Below are 21,933 nucleotides of genomic sequence, written 5' to 3'. Positions count from 1 at the left end.
TCGGAGTTCCTTGAAGACGGTGCATTTCGAGAAGGTGGTCCGACAAAGACGATGTTACCTTGAAGTGCGTGCTAATTGAAGTTCAAGGGACCAAAGGAGTTGTTTTTCGAATTTGTAAATAGTTTATTTGATTTACTATTTTAGGAAGGCCATACTAGGATTTTTGTTTTTGTTTTTGCTTTGCATTTGTTTTATATGTTTGCATGCATAGCCAAATCGCCATAACTACACATGCATATCATTTTATCGAGTCATCGACCGTGTCAATTATAATTATCGTAGTTCATGTGACACCCTCATTTTTAGCGTAAAATAAACACGTAAAATTTTACAGAAAAACTGACAGAATATGTTTGTAATTGGTTCAACCAGATAAAACCTGTAATTTTAAAAACTTTTCTAAACCAAGCACAAACACTTCCAAATGAAGAGTGCCAAAACCTGCAAATACTAACACCCTAATTTACATAACATGCTAAAGTCGCGAGAATAAAGTGATACAAACCAAAGTAAGAGAGGGAGACATATGTCCCTTCAAAATATAAACACAACCAAATGTTTAAAGGTTTACTACAAAATAACCAAACTAAGTCCAAGGTTCTTTTGCTCACTAGCTCGTCTGTGACCCCATCTAATCATCATCAACCTGTCAATCGCATTTTATACAAACACGAAAGCCACAATTCAGTGGGGAGTAACTTCGAGTCCTCCCAGCCACGAAATGTCTTATTTAATGTAACATGTAACGTAACATGTAAACCACATCACAAATAATCTAGATATCAAATATTCTAACAAGTGAACTCTAAACTGACCAAATTAAACTATCATGTGAAACATATAACAAGCAGTAATCCAAACTTTATCAATTATAACCGGCTTGCATCTCACCTATTACAATTCATAAAATCACCATACAAGAAAGGACAATATATCAAAGACAGGCATAAGTTCTTAGTACGGTCAATAGTCACTCTGTAACTCGAGTCTATACCACGAGGTAGGGAAGGTAATCGAACCGGTATCATGGCTCAGAGGTTCTATCAAAACATGGCCAAGACACAACACAACCCTAGCCTAAAATCTGCCTTGAGACCTAGACATGCGGATACACACCACCGCACCCAAGACCCACAATTTTTTTAAAACAAAGTGAGTACCCTAAGGAGTCCACCAAAGGGTTGGCTAGTACTTAAGCTGACCACTTACCCTCAAAATAAGTAACGAGGTCATGCCCCAACTTGGATATAATCCCACCAAGTCAGGAACACAAAGGCTATTAAGCAGTGAACATATACTCGTCAAAGACTATAAAGTCCTATCTATGACAAACACAACAACCTGCAAAAGTATTCAATACCAAATTCCATTTCAAGCAATATTAACAATATTAAAGGTTTCGGGGAATCTAAGGCCGTTTCAACAATATAAGAGCCCATTCAAATCAACCAACAACATATGTGAAATAAAAACATATTAAATGGCCTAAAACAAGAACAAGGCCAATTATCCACTTTTCACAATAATTTTCATCCAACCGAATTTTTACCGCAACCCGGATCCCTGCGGCAGTGCACGGGTTCAATCGCATGGTGACCAATCACACAATTGACTGACATCGATTCAGTCAAAGGGACTAAGGGCTCAGTTTTCGGCATAATCATCCAATCATTACAATTATCGCTATAAAATTCATTTTGAGCCTATTCATTACAATTTCATTTTATAACCTATCCTAACATGTGCCAACTACCAAATAAGCATAATTTTACCATTAACAATATATTTACTACTAACATAATCCATTTCAAAAGATTACCCATATGTTACTTATACTAAATATAACATTAATGCACCCGAAATGACAAACAACGCATGAAAAACCACAAAACAAGCAACGGGCCGACACGGGCCAACCCCAAGGCAGCCGTGGGCCTGCCTGGGCCTGCCGGGCCTAGTGGGCCGCCACCCCAAACCCTCCATTTTTCCATTTTTGTTCAGTTTAACATCGTCTGAAGCATCAATTAGTCATTCCCAATTCATTCCCATACTAATATGTGAACTTAAACTAACAAAATACATGAATTAGACATGAATTTAACCCATTTTAACATGTGAAATAAACCACTCAAATAACATACACAAAATCACACAAAAAGCAAAGAATGTGACATTAATTCGTCGAGTAACTCGAAATATGTTACCTTAAGCTAGAAAAAGGCAAATAACCCTTGAGAAAACCCTAAAAACAGTAGCTACCCATCATCCTCTACTATATAGGAGTCCCCTATATCATCCTCATAATCTTCACCTATTAAAAACAACAAAAACACAACAATAATCACTAAAACCGAAATTATGCCCCAAAATCATCTTAAATCAACATAATGAAAACTGAAATTAAAACATACTAGGATGTAGATCTTGAAGAGAGGATTCCGAAAATATAAATTTTGCGAAAATCGGACTAGAAACGAAGAAGTTATGATGAAATTACGATTGTAAGATTATTTGATTATTTTTCTTTGTGGATTTCGGTCAAGATGAACAAAACAAGAACAAAAGAAGTCCTAGGAAGAAATGGGAAGGAGGAAGAGGAGGTGTGCCGTGGAAAGGGGGGAAGGAGCGGGGTATGTGGCGGAATTTCATTAGTCGGTTTTAGCTCGTTTCGACGATAATTAACAGTTCATTCAAATGCAAATTCGACAATGCCAAAATTCTTAAACACGAGATTACAAGAAGATTGAGTACTCATATGACCCATTTCCAAAATCGTTTGCCCAATTTTCAAAAGAATCGCCATTTTTCCCGATATGCCCTTTTTTCGATATAAAAGGTTTTTACATGGTTTAAACTATTTTTAAACATTTCGAAACTATCAAATTAAATAATTTACTTCAAAATATAATAGAATTACATTTCATTGAATTATTATTACTTCAAATACATTAATTTTAAATTCAACTTGATTAATAAATTACTTTCGCAATATAATAACGGTCCGAAATTACGGGGTGTTACAATCACCACTCCTTTTAAAAAGTTTCGTCCTCGAAACTTAGAAGGAGAAATTATAGTAAACAACATCTTAATAATATCATCATAAGAAAATATAGGTATCTTTTCAATGAAACGGTGATACTCTTGTTGATCAGCAGAACATCCACATTTCATATCAAAGATAAGGTAAAAAGGCAAATCATTTGTAAAATTCGAAAACCAAAATACCTTCAAAACATTAATGAAGAGTTTTCAAGAATGTAAATCTCATTCATGGAATGGAATTGCTCTTGTCGTGCACACAAGAACGCTATCTTTCCAAATCAGAGACAAATTTTAAACAAAAACTATTCGCCGATAAGCGGTAGAACAAGTTATCAAATGTCTCCAATAACTAGTTCTAACATCCGTTCAACGCTAAAATCAAAGTAAGAGAAAGGTAGTCTACTCAATTTTTCTTTTGCAAAAAGCCAAAATAAAAATGAAGGTTTCACTTTTAAACCCAATTGGGGTCAAATCCCTAAAAATGTAACATTAAACCTTGACAATGAAGTCATAAATGGATCAAAATTAACAGAAATTGGACAAATCTTAACGAAAACTCGGGTCTAGAAATTAAAATTACGATAAATGAGTTTATATTCAAGAAAGGAATAGGGAACTAAATCAAATTTTCATTTTCAAGTCTTCAAAAATAGGTTAGGTTTGCATAAGTGACATAAACTTTCAAGAATGAAACGAAACTGGTAGCTTGAAATATTTAGAAATTCCTCGAAGTGAAAAGTAACTTAGACATCATAGGAGCAAGTATGCCAAGCGGATTCAAGCTTAACTAATCAAAAGAGCTGTATGAATTTCATGGGGTAAGAATTGAAGTCGAACCTAAAAGGGTGTCAAAGATGGAGTTTCATAGGTTACCAACATCAAACTTATGAGAGGAGTATGATGAAGTAAGGAAGAGAGGTATGAACGATAATGCTCATGATCAAGGAAGAAGGGAAATTAGTCAACAAGGAAACGCCAGACACTTTAATCACAAACAACAACACTCAAAACGGTTCCAAAAACTTCCTAACGACAAAACTCATAACCACATCACTCCCAAGGGTTTCCTCAATCGCTTATGTTACCTCATCCTAATCTGTTCCCTGAAATAAGGTACTCCACTATAAGTGTGATCTCATCGCTCCAAATCCTCAAACATCCAGAAACAACTTTCACAAGTCTAAGGTCAAGGCTTCCAACAAAGCTATAAACTCCAAGAGAAAGTTCCTCAAATATACCACAAGATTCTCATCATCTCAAGTACTCAATGCGACCTCAAGGTCTATAAGTCTATAAGGTTAACAAATTCTTCTCGACACTAAGTCTCTCTCAACTCAAGAACTCTCAAGAGCCAACTAATATCAAATCACATCACCAATCCATTATGGTCATCAACATCCCAAGGAGTATTCTTTCAAATTTGACATCCTAAAACTTACTTACCATCAAATTCCCAAGAAACAAGGTCTTAATTGTAACAACACTTTATCACCTCAGAGTTCCTAAAACCATAAATTGAAATTATGTTCTTTCACCTAGCAATTGGTGTCAACCATACCATTACCCTTTCTAGTTATTAAAACAAGTGCTAAAACTTCCCAATAATGTAGCTTACTCCCACTCTCATACCATAGCTCAAGTAGTAATCAATATCACTCACTAAAACCAACTAATAATCCCACATTTAACATTTCTCACACGGTAACATATACATTATCAAACCCTCATATCCAGAGTGATTATGGAAGCCAATCAAAAACTCGTCTACTTAGTCAATCCTATATCCTCAAATCCACCATTCAGTTTCATCCATTTTAAGTCAAGTACTAGGCACTAGTACCCAAACATAAACAACAATGCCATGTTCCATAACCTTAGTAACCAATGCAACTCACATTTGACACACAAAATCCAGCAATCCAACGTACTCACTTTATCAAGGATCTATAGGTATAAGAACCATCAAGTATGTCTCATCACACTACCTAAGTCTTTCCAATATCAAATCCTCTCAAAACCAGGAAAGGGTCAAACACAACAATCCCTTCAAAGGTCATGATGTCCAACCAAGGCCAACATTTCTCAAAAGAGAGAGTATTATAAAAAGGCGTTAAGGAAGGATAAGCAAGGAACAAATGACATGTTAGGAAATAAGGAGTCGGACCGTAAAGATAACGGTTGACAAAAATAAGAGGTATTCGAGTTAAGAAGATATCTCAGGCAAGAAGAAGATACGTAAACTTTGGCATAAGAACAAGGTTCAACGAACGTTAAAGAGAGGGAAAGGAGTACAGAAGCGGCATAAAGAAAGGGTTACCGCTTAACCAAACACTCCTCAAAGCTTATGATCGCTATGATAAGGTTACATCACTAAGGTGCTCAACAAAGACTCAAAAGTCTACCAAATCGTAGGACTAACAAGGACTCCACATTGGTAGGTTTTCCTCAACTCAATTGGTTCCAAGAGCCAAAATCAATTCACCACACAAATTTATTTGTTACCATCCAAGTCCCAAAGTATCTCCTTTACAATTCTCGTCATCGAACTCCACTTGCTATGTCATCCCCAAGTACCATGGCTTGTTTACTCTATCATCTCACCACTTCGTACTTCTAGTCTCCGATACCATAAATTAGAATCGCATCTTTGAACTCACGAACTACATCAAACAACTTTCCACCAAAATTCCCAAATTTAGATATGATTAATAAGGTCAACCACGTGTTCTCAAATTTCAAAAGGTCAACAAGGGCTACTCTATACTAGATTTGGTCAACTCAAAAGGTTTAACAAACTAACTAATTCCAAGGTACGATACCAATCCATTAAGCAACGTCAATGTCCTATTGTATTCCTTTCAAGGCCTACAATGATTGGGCTAACTATCATTCCTTTAATTCTCCACAAGAAACATCGAGACTCTCAAATGAAGTAGCTTAGGTTCATTCCAACTTATGTGCTAAGGTAGTACCCATGCTCAATCACCTATAACAAACAAGCTCTCAATAGACATAACTCCCAAGGTGTTTCTCAACTCACTAGGCTCTCACATCAAGCACAACTAACAAGACTAACCAAAGGATCCCAAGTTATCTTCTCATATACAACTCAAACCTTAAACAATCAATTTCTCAACTCGTTCACGCCCTCCAATGATACATTCCCTCAAAACCGAGTTCTCTGGAACAAGGGGACTATCCCGCGGAATAAAAGGAAGGTGTCCGCAAGGACTCTTATTATAAGAAGAAAACGAACCAAGGATGAATCGGGAGAAAGAATTGAAGAGTAGTTACCAAGGCGAGAGAAGAGGAATTTGAAAGAAGAATAAACAACGAGATTGGAAGATTAAGGTAAGATACACTGAATACGGAAAGAAATATCGAGAAAGTGGAAGCATTCTTCATTTGGCATAACCAATCTTTAACAGCACCAAAATTAATAACTAACAATCAACAAACCTAGCTTGTAAGATTGCATTATCTACATTTCTTGGAGAGCCATCTTGCAAAAGAGAATATTGGTTAGAACCTAACAATTAGCAATCACAAACAGACTACCACATAAAATCCTAAATCTACCCATCCTACCCATCTCTCAAGTTTATTATTTAAAGGTCAAGTGATTTATATTGGGGTGCACAAACGTGCGTCGGGAGCAAATATGCTCGATACCAATCTGTGACACCCTCATTTTTAGCGTAAAATAAACACGTAAAATTTTCTGAGAAAAATCGACAGGATATGTTTGTAATTGGTTCAACCAGATAAAACCTGTAATTTTAAAAACTTTTCTAAACCAACCACAAACACTTCCAAATGAAGATTGCCAAAACCTGCAAATACTAACACCCTAATTTACATAACATGCTAAAGTCGCGAGAATAAAGTGATACAAACCAAAGTAAGAGAGGGAGACATATGTCCCTTCAAAATATAAACACAACCAAATGTTTAAAGGTTTACTACAAAATAACCAAACTAAGTCCAAGGTTCTTTTGCTCACTAGCTCGCCCGTGACCCGATCTAATCATCATCAACTGTCAATCGCATTTTATACAAACACGAAAGCCACAATTCAGTGGGGAGTAACTTCGAGTCCTCCCAGCCACGAAATGTCTTATTTAATGTAACATGTAACGTAACATGTAAACCACATCACAAATAATCTAGATATCAAATATTCTAACAAGTGAACTCTAAACTGACCAAATTAAACTATCATGTGAAACATATAACAAGCAGTAATCCAAACTTTATCAATTGTAACCGGCTTGCATCTCACCTATTACAATTCATAAAATCACCATACAAGAAAGGACAATATATCAAAGACAGGCATAAGTTCTTAGTACGGTCAATAGTCACTCTGTAACTCGAGTCTATACCACGAGGTAGGGAAGGTAATCGAACCGGTATCATGGCTCAGAGGTTCTATCAAAACATGGCCAAGACACAACATAACCCTAGCCTAAAATCTGCGCAGACCTAGACATGCGGATACACACCACCGCACCCAAGACCCACAATTTTTTTAAAACAAAGTGAGTACCCTAAGGAGTCCACCAAAGGGTTGGCTAGTACTTAAGCTGACCACTTACCCTCAAAATAAGTAACGAGGTCATGCCCCAACTTGGATATAATCCCACCAAGTCAGGAACACAAAGGCTATTAAGCAGTGAACATATACTCGTCAAAGACTATAAAGTCCTATCTATGACAAACACAACAACCTGCAAAAGTATTCAATACCAAATTCCATTTCAAGCAATATTAACAATATTAAAGGTTTCGGGGAATCTAAGGCCGTTTCAACAATATAAGAGCCCATTCAAATCAACCAACAACATATGTGAAATAAAAACATATTAAATGGCCTAAAACAAGAACAAGGCCAATTATCCACTTTTCACAATAATTTTCATCCAACCGAATTTTTACCCGCAACCCCAGTCTGCGGCGAGTGCGGGTTCAATCGCGTGGTGACCAATCACACAATTGACTGACATCGATTCAGTCAAAGGGACCAAGGGCTCAGTTTTCGGCATAATCATCCAATCATTACAATTATCGCTATAAAATTCATTTTGAGCCTATTCATTACAATTTCATTTTATAACCTATCCTAACATGTGCCAACTACCAAATAAGCATAATTTTACCATTAACAATATATTTACTACTAACATAATCCATTTCAAAAGATTACCCATATGTTACTTATACTAAATATAACATTAATGCACCCGAAATGACAAACAACGCATGAAAAACCACGAAACAAGCAACGGGCCGACACGGGCCAACCCCAAGGCAGCCGTGGGCCTGCCTGGGCCTGCCGGGCCTAGTGGGCCGCCACCCCAAACCCTCCATTTCTCCATTTTTGTTCAGTTTAACATCGTCTGAAGCATCAATTAGTCATTCCCAATTCATTCCCATACTAATATGTGAACTTAAACTAACAAAATACATGAATTAGACATGAATTTAACCCATTTTAACATGTGAAATAAACCACTCAAATAACATACACAAAATCACACAAAAAGCAAAGAATGTGACATTAATTCGTCGAGTAACTCGAAATATGTTACCTTAAGCTAGAAAAAGGCAAATAACCCTTGAGAAAACCCTAAAAACAGTAGCTACCCATCATCCTCTACTATATAGGAGTCCCCTATATCATCCTCATAATCTTCACCTATTAAAAACAACAAAAACACAACAATAATCACTAAAACCGAAATTATGCCCCAAAATCATCTTAAATCAACATAATGAAAACTGAAATTAAAACATACTAGGATGTAGATCTTGAAGAGAGGATTCCGAAAATATAAATTTTGCGAAAATCGGACTAGAAACGAAGAAGTTATGATGAAATTACGATTGTAAGATTATTTGATTATTTTTCTTTGTGGATTTCGGTCAAGATGAACAAAACAAGAACAAAAGAAGTCCTAGGAAGAAATGGGAAGGAGGAAGAGGAGGTGTGCCGTGGAAAGGGGGGAAGGAGCGGGGTATGTGGCGGAATTTCATTAGTCGGTTTTAGCTCGTTTCGACGATAATTAGAACCGTTCGTCAAATGCAAATTCCGACAATGCCAAAATTCTTAAACACGAGATTACAAGAAGATTGAGTACTCATATGACCCATTTCCAAAATCGTTTGCCCAATTTTCAAAAGAATCGCCATTTTTCCCGATATGCCCTTTTTTCGATATAAAAGGTTTTTACATGGTTTAAACTATTTTTAAACATTTCGAAACTATCAAATTAAATAATTTACTTCAAAATATAATAGAATTACATTTCATTGAATTATTATTACTTCAAATACATTAATTTTAAATTCAACTTGATTAATAAATTACTTTCGCAATATAATAACGGTCCGAAATTACGGGGTGTTACAATCACCACTCCTTTTAAAAAGTTTCGTCCTCGAAACTTAGAAGGAGAAATTATAGTAAACAACATCTTAATAATATCATCATAAGAAAATATAGGTATCTTTTCAATGAAACGGTGATACTCTTGTTGATCAGCAGAACATCCACATTTCATATCAAAGATAAGGTAAAAAGGCAAATCATTTGTAAAATTCGAAAACCAAAATACCTTCAAAACATTAATGAAGAGTTTTCAAGAATGTAAATCTCATTCATGGAATGGAATTGCTCTTGTCGTGCACACAAGAACGCTATCTTTCCAAATCAGAGACAAATTTTAAACAAAAACTATTCGCCGATAAGCGGTAGAACAAGTTATCAAATGTCTCCAATAACTAGTTCTAACATCCGTTCAACGCTAAAATCAAAGTAAGAGAAAGGTAGTCTACTCAATTTTTCTTTTGCAAAAAGCCAAAATAGAAATGAAGGTTTCACTTTTAAACCCAATTGGGGTCAAATCCCTAAAAATGTAACATTAAACCTTGACAAAGAAGTCATAAATGGATCAAAATTAACAGAAATTGGACAAATCTTAACGAAAACTCGGGTCTAGAAATTAAAATTACGATAAATGAGTTTATATTCAAGAAAGGAATAGGGAACTAAATCAAATTTTCATTTTCAAGTCTTCAAAAATAGGTTAGGTTTGCATAAGTGACATAAACTTTCAAGAATGAAACGAAACTGGTAGCTTGAAATATTTAGAAATTCCTCGAAGTGAAAAGTAACTTAGACATCATAGGAGCAAGTATGCCAAGCGGATTCAAGCTTAACTAATCAAAAGAGCTGTATGAATTTCATGGGGTAAGAATTGAAGTCGAACCTAAAAGGGTGTCAAAGATGGAGTTTCATAGGTTACCAACATCAAACTTATGAGAGGAGTATGATGAAGTAAGGAAGAGAGGTATGAACGATAATGCTCATGATCAAGGAAGAAGGGAAATTAGTCAACAAGGAAACGCCAGACACTTTAATCACAAACAACAACACTCAAAACGGTTCCAAAAACTTCCTAACGATAAAACTCATAACCACATCACTCCCAAGGGTTTCCTCAATCGCTTATGTTACCTCATCCTAATCTGTTCCCTGAAACAAGGTACTCCACTATAAGTGTGATCTCATCGCTCCAAATCCTCAAACATCCAGAAACAACTTTCACAAGTCTAAGGTCAAGGCTTCCAACAAAGCTATAAACTCCAAGAGAAAGTTCCTCAAATATACCACAAGATTCTCATCATCTCAAGTACTCAATGCGACCTCAAGGTCTATAAGTCTATAGGGTTAACAAATTCTTCTCGACACTAAGTCTCTCTCAACTCAAGAACTCTCAAGAGCCAACTAATATCAAATCACATCACCAATCCATTATAGTCATCAACATCCCAAGGAGTATTCTTTCAAATTTGACATCCTAAAACTTACTTACCATCAAATTCCCAAGAAACAAGGTCTTAATTGTAACAACACTTTATCACCTCAGAGTTCCTAAAACCATAAATTGAAATTATGTTCTTTCACCTAGCAATTGGTGTCAACCATACCATTACCCTTTCTAGTTATTAAAACAAGTGCTAAAACTTCCCAATAATGTAGCTTACTCCCACTCTCATACCATAGCTCAAGTAGTAATCAATATCACTCACTAAAACCAACTAATAATCCCACATTTAACATTTCTCACACGGTAACATATACATTATCAAACCCTCATATCCAGAGTGATTATGGAAGCCAATCAAAAACTCGTCTACTTAGTCAATCCTATATCCTCAAATCCACCATTCAGTTTCATCCATTTTAAGTCAAGTACTAGGCACTAGTACCCAAACATAAACAACAATGCCATGTTCCATAACCTTAGTAACCAATGCAACTCACATTTGACACACAAAATCCACCAATCCAACGTACTCACTTTATCAAGGATCTATAGGTATAAGAACCATCAAGTATGTCTCATCACACTACCTAAGTCTTTCCAATATCAAATCCTCTCAAAACCAGGAAAGGGTCAAACACAACAATCCCTTCAAAGGTCATGATGTCCAACCAAGGCCAACATTTCTCAAAAGAGAGAGTATTATAAAAAGGCGTTAAGGAAGGATAAGCAAGGAACAAATGACATGTTAGGAAATAAGGAGTCGGACCGTAAAGATAACGGTTGACAAAAATAAGAGGTATTCGAGTTAAGAAGATATCTCAGGCAAGAAGAAGATACGTAAACTTTGGCATAAGAACAAGGTTCAACGAACGTTAAAGAGAGGGAAAGGAGTACAGAAGCGGCATAAAGAAAGGGTTACCGCTTAACCAAACACTCCTCAAAGCTTATGATCGCTATGATAAGGTTACATCACTAAGGTGCTCAACAAAGACTCAAAAGTCTACCAAATCGTAGGACTAACAAGGACTCCACATTGGTAGGTTTTCCTCAACTCAATTGGTTCCAAGAGCCAAAATCAATTCACCACACAAATTTATTTGTTACCATCCAAGTCCCAAAGTATCTCCTTTACAATTCTCGTCATCGAACTCCACTTGCTATGTCATCCCCAAGTACCATGGCTTGTTTACTCTATCATCTCACCACTTTGTACTTCTAGTCTCCGATACCATAAATTAGAATCACATCTTTGAACTCACGAACTACATCAAACAACTTTCCACCAAAATTCCCAAATTTAGATATGATTAATAAGGTCAACCACGTGTTCTCAAATTTCAAAAGGTCAACAAGGGCTACTCTATACTAGATTTGGTCAACTCAAAAGGTTTAACAAACTAACTAATTCCAAGGTACGATACCAATCCATTAAGCAACGTCAATGTCCTATTGTATTCCTTTCAAGGCCTACAATGATTGGGCTAACTATCATTCCTTTAATTCTCCACAAGAAACATCGAGACTCTCAAATGAAGTAGCTTAGGTTCATTCCAACTTATGTGCTAAGGTAGTACCCATGCTCAATCACCTATAACAAACAAGCTCTCAATAGACATAACTCCCAAGGTGTTTCTCAACTCACTAGGCTCTCACATCAAGCACAACTAACAAGACTAACCAAAGGATCCCAAGTTATCTTCTCATATACAACTCAAACCTTAAACAATCAATTTCTCAACTCGTTCACGCCCTCCAATGATACATTCCCTCAAAACCGAGTTCTCTGGAACAAGGGGACTATCCCGCGGAATAAAAGGAAGGTGTCCGCAAGGACTCTTATTATAAGAAGAAAACGAACCAAGGATGAATCGGGAGAAAGAATTGAAGAGTAGTTACCAAGGCGAGAGAAGAGGAATTTGAAAGAAGAATAAACAACGAGATTGGAAGATTAAGGTAAGATACACTGAATACGGAAAGAAATATCGAGAAAGTGGAAGCATTCTTCATTTGGCATAACCAATCTTTAACAGCACCAAAATTAATAACTAACAATCAACAAACCTAGCTTGTAAGATTGCATTATCTACATTTCTTGGAGAGCCATCTTGCAAAAGAGAATATTGGTTAGAACCTAACAATTAGCAATCACAAACAGACTACCACATAAAATCCTAAATCTACCCATCCTACCCATCTCTCAAGTTTATTATTTAAAGGTCAAGTGATTTATATTGGGGTGCACAAACGTGCGTCGGGAGCAAATATGCTCTGATACCAACTGTGACACCCTCATTTTTAGCGTAAAATAAACACGTAAAATTTTACAGAAAAACTGACAGGATATGTTTGTAATTGGTTCAACCAGATAAAACCTGTAATTTTAAAAAATTTTCTAAACCAACCACAAACACTTCCAAATGAAGATTGCCAAAACCTGCAAATACTAACACCCTAATTTACATAACATGCTAAAGTCGCGAGAATAAAGTGATACAAACCAAAGTAAGAGAGGGAGACATATGTCCCTTCAAAATATAAACACAACCAAATGTTTAAAGGTTTACTACAAAATAACCAAACTAAGTCCAAGGTTCTTTTGCTCACTAGCTCGTCTGTGACCCCATCTAATCATCATCAACCTGTCAATCGCATTTTATACAAACACGAAAGCCACAATTCAGTGGGGAGTAACTTCGAGTCCTCCCAGCCACGAAATGTCTTATTTAATGTAACATGTAACGTAACATGTAAACCACATCACAAATAATCTAGATATCAAATATTCTAACAAGTGAACTCTAAACTGACCAAATTAAACTATCATGTGAAACATATAACAAGCAGTAATCCAAACTTTATCAATTGTAACCGGCTTGCATCTCACCTATTACAATTCATAAAATCACCATACAAGAAAGGACAATATATCAAAGACAGGCATAAGTTCTTAGTACGGTCAATAGTCACTCTGTAACTCGAGTCTATACCACGAGGTAGGGAAGGTAATCGAACCGGTATCATGGCTCAGAGGTTCTATCAAAACATGGCCAAGACACAACACAACCCTAGCCTAAAATCTGCGCAGACCTAGACAAACGGATACACACCACCGCACCCAAGACCCACAATGTTTTTAAAACAAAGTGAGTACCCTAAGGAGTCCACCAAAGGGTTGGCTAGTACTTAAGCTGACCACTTACCCTCAAAATAAGTAACGAGGTCATGCCCCAACTTGGATATAATCCCACCAAGTCAGGAACACAAAGGCTATTAAGCAGTGAACATATACTCGTCAAAGACTATAAAGTCCTATCTATGACAAATACAACAACCTGCAAAAGTATTCAATACCAAATTCCATTTCAAGCAATATTAACAATATTAAAGGTTTCAGGGAATCTAAGGCCGTTTCAACAATATAAGAGCCCATTCAAATCAACCAACAACATATGTGAAATAAAAACATATTAAATGGCCTAAAACAAGAATAAGGCCAATTATCCACTTTTCACAATAATTTTCATCCAACCGAATTTTTACCCGCAACCCTGGTCCTGCGAGTGCGGGTTCAATCGTGGTGACCAATCACACAATTGACTGACATCGATTCAGTCAAAGGGACCAAGGGCTCAGTTTTCGGCATAATCATCCAATCATTACAATTATCGCTATAAAATTCATTTTGAGCCTATTCATTACAATTTCATTTTATAACCTATCCTAACATGTGCCAACTACCAAATAAGCATAATTTTACCATTAACAATATATTTACTACTAACATAATCCATTTCAAAAGATTACCCATATGTTACTTATACTAAATATAACATTAATGCACCCGAAATGACAAACAACGCATGAAAAACCACGAAACAAGCAACGGGCCGACCCGGGCCAACCCCAAGGCAGCCATGGGCCTGCAGGCCTGCCGGGCCTCTTTGGGCCTAGTGGGCCGCCACCCCAAACCCTCCATTTCTCCATTTTTGTTCAGTTTAACATCGTCTGAAGCATCAATTAGTCATTTCCAATTCATTCCCATACTAATATGTGAACTTAAACTAACAAAAGACATGAATTAGACATGAATTTAACCCATTTTAACATGTGAAATAAACCACTCAAATAACATACACAAAATCACACAAAAAGCAAAGAATGTGACATTAATTCGTCGAGTAACTCGAAATATGTTACCTTAAGCTAGAAAAAGGCAAATAACCCTTGAGAAAACCCTAAAAATAGTAGCTACCCATCATCCTCTACTATATAGGAGTCCCCTATATCATCCTCATAATCTTCACCTATTAAAAACAACAAAAACACAACAATAATCACTAAAACCGAAATTATGCCCCAAAATCATCTTAAATCAACATAATGAAAACTGAAATTAAAACATACTAGGATGTAGATCTTGAAGAGAGGATTCCGAAAATATAAATTTTGCGAAAATCGGACTAGAAACGAAGAAGTTATGATGAAATTACGATTGTAAGATTATTTGATTATTTTTCTTTGTGGATTTCGGTCAAGATGAACAAAACAAGAACAAAAGAAGTCCTAGGAAGAAATGGGAAGGAGGAAGAGGAGGTGTGCCGTGGAAAGGGGGGAAGGAGCGGGGTATGTGGTGGAATTTCATTAGTCGGTTTTAGCTCGTTTCGACGATAATTAGAACCGTTCGTCAAATGCAAATTCCGACAATGCCAAAATTCTTAAACACGAGATTACAAGAAGATTGAGTACTCATATGACCCATTTCCAAAATCGTTTGCGCAATTTTCAAAAGAATCGCCATTTTTCCCGATATGCCCTTATTTCGATATAAAAGGTTTTTACATGGTTTAAACTATTTTTAAACATTTCGAAACTATCAAATTAAATAATTTACTTCAAAATATAATAGAATTACATTTCATTGAATTATTAGTACTTCAAATACATTAATTTTAAATTCAACTTGATTAATAAATTACTTTTGCAATATAATAACGGTCCGAAATTACGGGGTGTTACAGTTCACCGCTTTAGTTCACTTAAAACGTGATAGATAATAAATTGACAAGACCTCTCACTAAATAATAATTGAGAATTAGCCTTAGCAAATAGTAGAACCATGAGTCCCAATTTCATAAGGAAGTAGGCTCGGCTCACCTGGGTGCTAAACTTGTTACGTTGGGTAAGTGGGTAGTAAAATGTTATTACATTAAAATTGGATTGAGCTCAATGGAAGTATTCGTGACCGTAGTCGCATGTGTTCCGGGCTAAAGATAAATATTAAAGTAATTTTATCGACCGAGAGTTCTAGAAGTAGAATCGATTAAAAAGTTAATCCACCGAGTTATATTGATACGGGATGAATCGGCTCACCGTGCCCGAGTTAATATGAATTTGGATCTCGGGATCATTTATAATAGTTGGGTACAGGTCACTATATAAATGCTTAAAACTTGTTTAAAAATGTTTACAAGTATTATTAAAACAATAGATGTTTATTAATTCCTTCACTTTTAATTTTGTAGTCAAATTTGTTTTCTCAATTGCAATGGCGACTCCAAATTCATCCGCAACCACTAGCTCGAACACTCTCACCAATGTTTCATGGCTCCGATCCTTCATGGATCGTTGTAAATTAGAAAAGAGTAGGTCTAATTTTGCCGATTGGGACACTTAACTTCGCTTGGCCGCGGAGGGTGACGATAAGATTCGTTACCTTACCGGCCTCTCCCGCCGCACCTACCGCTAGGTCTACCCCCCGCTAGGCAAGCCTATGAGACTTACCAAAAGGAGTCGGCCGCGATCAAAAATGTGTTGATCTTTTCAATGGAGGTCGAACTACAAAGGAGTGCTATAAAAATTAGCACCGCCTATGTGATCTATACGAAGCTTGTGACCATGTTTTGACAAGCTCCGAGGATCATTCAATATGAAGCGGCATCCGCATTCTTCGATCTCAACATAAAGGAGGGCCAAAACGTTAGCCCTCATGTGCTCAAGTTGATGGAGCATGTTGAGACCTTAAAATTGCAAAAGGTAGAGATTCCCGAAGAACTCGTCATTGATCGAATTCTTCATTCCTTGAACAAGGTTAAGGCATATGTTCAATTCAGGGTGAATTTTAATATGCAAAACTTGAAAGTTTCCCTCGATGAATTGCACAAAATTCTTGTGCAAGCCGAGAGGGAAATGGGGCTAAGTGTTAGCACCACCAAGGATGTGCTCAACATTAATCAAAAGAGCAAAGGGAATTTCAAGAAAGGTGGCAACAAGGGAAAGAAGCAAACTCCCTACAAGAACAAAGGAAAGGTTTGTGAAACTAGCTCCTCTAAGCCAAAGAAGGATGCCTCGTCCGGGGACAAATGCCACTATTGTAATGGTGTTGGGCATTGGTAGAGAAATTGTCCTAAGTACCTTGGCGATATCAAAGCTGGAAAAGTTATTCCAGTAGGTAAATTACTATCCCTATCTTTCATGTTTCGATCTCAACTTTGGTATTTTGATACAAGTTATGATATTTACCCTTTTTATTGTAATTAGGGCATCCAAGCAAGGACAAGGGCAAAGAAAAGCAAGCCTAGAAGATCTTGAGGGAAGCTAGATGTAGCCGCCCATGATGCTAGATCGATGGAAGCTTGGCTTTATTTTGTTTTGTCTTTATTTTCATGTTGTATTTTGAAATTTTAGAACTATTTTGATTTCCTCGTTTGACTTGGAAATTTGGTTGTTTCCTTAAACAATGGTTGTATTTTGGATATTGGTGACTTGGTTTGCAACCCAAGTCACTTATTTATCATATCGTTTGTTCTAAAATTTGTCATCATACACTACTTGCATCTAGAAACATAAGATTATCGACTTAAATTGATCAAATTGACAATTATAATGATTGAGTCATTATATGTCCATAAGCTATGAATTTGATTCTCCTTATGCCATTGTGACTAAAATCACAACTTACTTATGTAAGATCAATTATGAAGTTATGATTGAGTTGTTGAACTCATACTAGAGAACATTAATAACCTTATTTGATAAACCTATCAAATTTAAATCGTCTAGTCTATGATATGCTTTCAACATGTCTCGAATAAATCACCATAAGGTTGATATGTGATATGTTTTTCCTCTTTCACCATCATTATTTGTGGCTCAAAAGCTATCTTTGGAGAAAAAGGGTATTTTTCCCTAAAGATAGAGTGGGAGTAAATTTAGCCACAAACCTCAACTAGATGGGATCTACGTGACGAGACCAAAAGAAGATGTTCTTAAGGGAACTATGTGAGGAGACCAAAAGAAGATATTCTTGGAATGTAAGATTTTGATCTATGAAGGGATATAACTAGAGATTTTTTAAATTCTACATTTTACTTAAGAGCCTTATGAAACCAAAATGATATATATGCAAGTAAATGGATTTGTTTGGGATTGTTGAAACCAATCCAAAGTAAAAAGAAATTTATAATTAAGAGTTGCATAGAGAGATATGTCGATGTCTACGAAAGCTAAGTTAATTGTTAGCTATGCTAAAGATTCAAATACATTGCTATACCTCATTATGAAAATAATTAAGTTAGATATTAAAACCTCTTTCCAAATGGGTATTTTGAATGAAATATGTGAATGACATATATGGTTTATCTAAATACTTAGTAAAGCAATGATTATTTCAATTCATGAAATGTTTCGAATGAGTTGTCAAAAACGAAACATGTGGAATTGAGTGGTAGTCGGTGACAGTCATGCTTAGACATGAAGTTTAGTGGGAGCAATCATCCTTCATGAATTGCATAGCATATTACTCATTGGAAATGACGAGCATATACTGTCTTTTATAAGAAGTATTTAGGTTTTCAATTCTGGATAATATTGGACATCATGTGAATCTATTTAAACATGGGATGTTGGATTGGCACTTAGATAGGTATCTTATGTTGATAATGATCTTTCATCTTAAAGATATCAACCAGTTAAGTAGGTAATTCATGTCGATGAATACAGAATTACCATGATAGAGTCATGGTCATTTACTAAACCTAAGAACTGTTGTCTACATGAATTCGATAACCAATGTTTCCATCATTGGTATAATCATGTAATGCCATTATGCACATGTCCTAGATGAATTAAATGCTTGGAGCATGATAAGTCAATAACAAGTTAACCCATATGATAGTCATTGGTAATCTCAAGGAACCGTCATGAATTCTCAAGGAGAACTAATGATCTGTTCTGGAGTTTGGAAGGATACTTAGTTGAAGATGTTAATGCTATGGTGGCATCATCCTCAATCCCAAGTGGAGTATGTGAAAGTTGTGGAACCTTGGGATATGATCAAAGCAAATGTAGGGGAAAAAATGAACAAGTTAATGCTTTCCAAGCATACATGAGTGGCACCCCTTATTCCAATTACTATAATGAAAACACCAAATTCCATCTAAATCTTTCATACAAGAGCCAAAATGTCCAAAACCCCCAACAAACATACACTCCACCTCCAATGAGAATCCAAGCTCAAAGACCCTTTTTCAACCAAAGCCAAGGTTACCAAAATCAACCTTCCTACAACCAACCCAATGACCAAAGCTTTGATGTTCAAAAAGCGGTCCTCCAAATGCAAAAGAACCAACAATAATTTTTCACCCAAATGCAAAAAGATAGCCAAGCTAAGGAAATCACCATCAACAACATTCTTGCCCACACCAAAATGTTAGAGACTCAAATGACTCAATTAGCATCTTCTAGCTCTCAAAGACAAAGGGGATACTACCTCCTCAAGGTAATCGCCCAAGACATGAGACGGTTAGTGCCATCCATTTGAGAAGTGGTACAAGATATGAGGGGCCAAAGAGGCCAATTGAGGAATATATTGTGGATGTTAGTACAAGCAAGGAGTTGTGGAGAACTCTAAGGAGGTAGATCCTACCTCCAATGAAGTTTCAAAGAAGAAGAATGAAGAGAAGACTAAGGAAAAAGAGCCTATTGTGATTAGACTTCCATTCCCAAGTCGACAAGCTAAGCCTAAGCTTGATGATCAACTTGGAAAGTTCATGGAAATTGTGAAGAACTTAGAAGTCTCAATCCCATTCACGGAATTGATCAATCATGTTTCGGCCTATGCAAAGTATATGAAGGACATTCTTACCAAGAAGAAATCCATCCGAAAGTTGGAGACTATTGCCTATACCAAAGTGAGTAGTGTTATTCTTCAAGGGAGTTTCCCTCCAAAACTCAAAGATCCAGGAAGTTTTTCTATTCCATGTACCATTGGCGACACTACAATCAACAAAGCATTATGTGACCTTGGAGCAAGTGTAAGTGTCATGCCATATTCGGTATATAAGAGGCTAGGGATGGGAGAGCTCAAATGCACCAACATCACTCTTCAAATGGAGGATCGATCAACAAAGCTACCTTTAGGGGTATGGGAGGACGTGCCCGTGAGAATTGGCAAATTCTTCATCCCGGTAGACTTTGTCATTGTAGACATGGAGGAGGATTCCAACATTCCTATCATTTTAGGAAGACCTTTCTTGCATACCGCGGGAGCAGTAATTGATGTGAAACATGGAGAGCTCACACTTGAAGTGGGGGATGATACAATCACTTTCAATATTGACAAAACCATGAGATCTCCCCGACTACATGAGCCATGTTTTATGATCGATCATTATAGCCAAGAAAGTGATAGGAAGAAGTTGAAATCTCTATGAAAGGATGAAGCCATGAGTAAAGAAACACCACCCACATTGAAGAAGAAAGTGGATGACCTTCAAGTAGCTCTATCCGGAGAACAAGGAATTTTCAACAACAATGAGAGCTTAAATAGCTCACCCATTATGACAAGCAATAAATAAGGCCTTACTGGCCAAGACAACAAGAAAGAAAAGTTGCCCTTGTCAACTCATGACATCATTGGGGAACAAGCTAGTGAAGTTTGCGGTCTATGGGACAATGAATTTGAAGGATTAGTCAATCCTTATATTGGAAATGCTATGACCTTAGATCAAGGCCTTGTGAATCCTTGTCATCACTTTGACTTGAATGACTATAACAATGAAGAGAATAATGTGCAAAGGTCTACCCCAGACCTCTATCATGCAAATGAGCAAGCTTTCGACTACTTCTACAAGGTGTTGAGCAACATCATAAACACCTTGGCTTTGCCTCCTTGACATCTCATCCAATAATGAGAGTTTGGTGGAGTCCTCCCTAAACCACCATTTGTAAATATTCTAACCCCTTAACTCGTATTTTATTTCCTCCTTTCCATTTTTGTCATTTTTGGATTTGCATTTTTGTGTTTTGATCAAGATTTTTTACATGAGAGCAAGTGAGGGAGGTATTTTAGCATGTTTTGATGTGTAGTGTTTGATCGAGTGTGGGGATAGCAAGTGCCTAGGCTAACCGAGCCTTCGTAGTGCACCCACAATAATGAACAAAGGAAAAGATGAAGGAATGATATGGGAAAAGGAAACCCCACGGGCAGACTTCAGCCCGTGGGAGGTGAAGATGATCCGGGCGTCCCTGAGGAGCATCCGAGCGTCCTGGCCTTAAGACACGGGTCCTAGCAAGGCTTCAATTGAAGAAAGCGTCCTGTATCAGAATCTGAGCGGATCACCTTCAGGACGCTCGTCCCAGACTATGAGCCGCTCGTCTTGAGACTAATCCACGCGTCCTGGAATGCTTAAAGTTCATAAGTTCACGCTGTTTGAAAATTTGCATGTCCCGTGTTGGATCCGAGCGTCCCCAGAAGGAATCCGCTCGAGCTGGGCAGGATCCGTATAATAACCTAATTATTTTAACTTTAAAAAAAAAATGATTTTATTAGAAAGGTTAAAAGATGAAAGAATTCCATAGCTCTTATTTGTTTTATTCATACATCCCATAATTTCACCTCCTTTTTAACCATTGTTTACGTAATTTCTATCTACTTCCGATTTAGCCAACTCTTTCTTAATCCCCACCACAATTCTTTCCTCATTGTTTAGCCCTAATTAGCTCTGCCTCGCCTTACTTTCATTAATAGGCATGGAATAAAACCAAATTATTTGATCAT

General features: G+C 36.6%; 1 long non-coding RNA gene across 1 annotated transcript; it reads right to left on the bottom strand.

The window, feature by feature from the left end:
- Positions 1 to 425: 425 nt before the first annotated feature.
- On the bottom strand, positions 426 to 2,537 carry LOC141629923 (uncharacterized). Its single transcript, XR_012537387.1, has 3 exons — positions 2,412 to 2,537; positions 2,205 to 2,311; positions 426 to 646 (listed from the first exon to the last, which is right to left on the bottom strand). It is a non-coding gene; the product is annotated as an uncharacterized LOC141629923 (long non-coding RNA).
- Between the last annotated feature and the right edge of the window lie 19,396 nt (positions 2,538 to 21,933).

Source organism: Silene latifolia, chromosome 2 (assembly GCF_048544455.1).
Source record: "Silene latifolia isolate original U9 population chromosome 2, ASM4854445v1, whole genome shotgun sequence".
Lineage (NCBI taxonomy): Eukaryota > Viridiplantae > Streptophyta > Magnoliopsida > Caryophyllales > Caryophyllaceae > Silene > Silene latifolia.
Note: the sequence above shows the minus strand (reverse complement) of the source record. Positions and strands in the feature narration are given on the sequence as shown.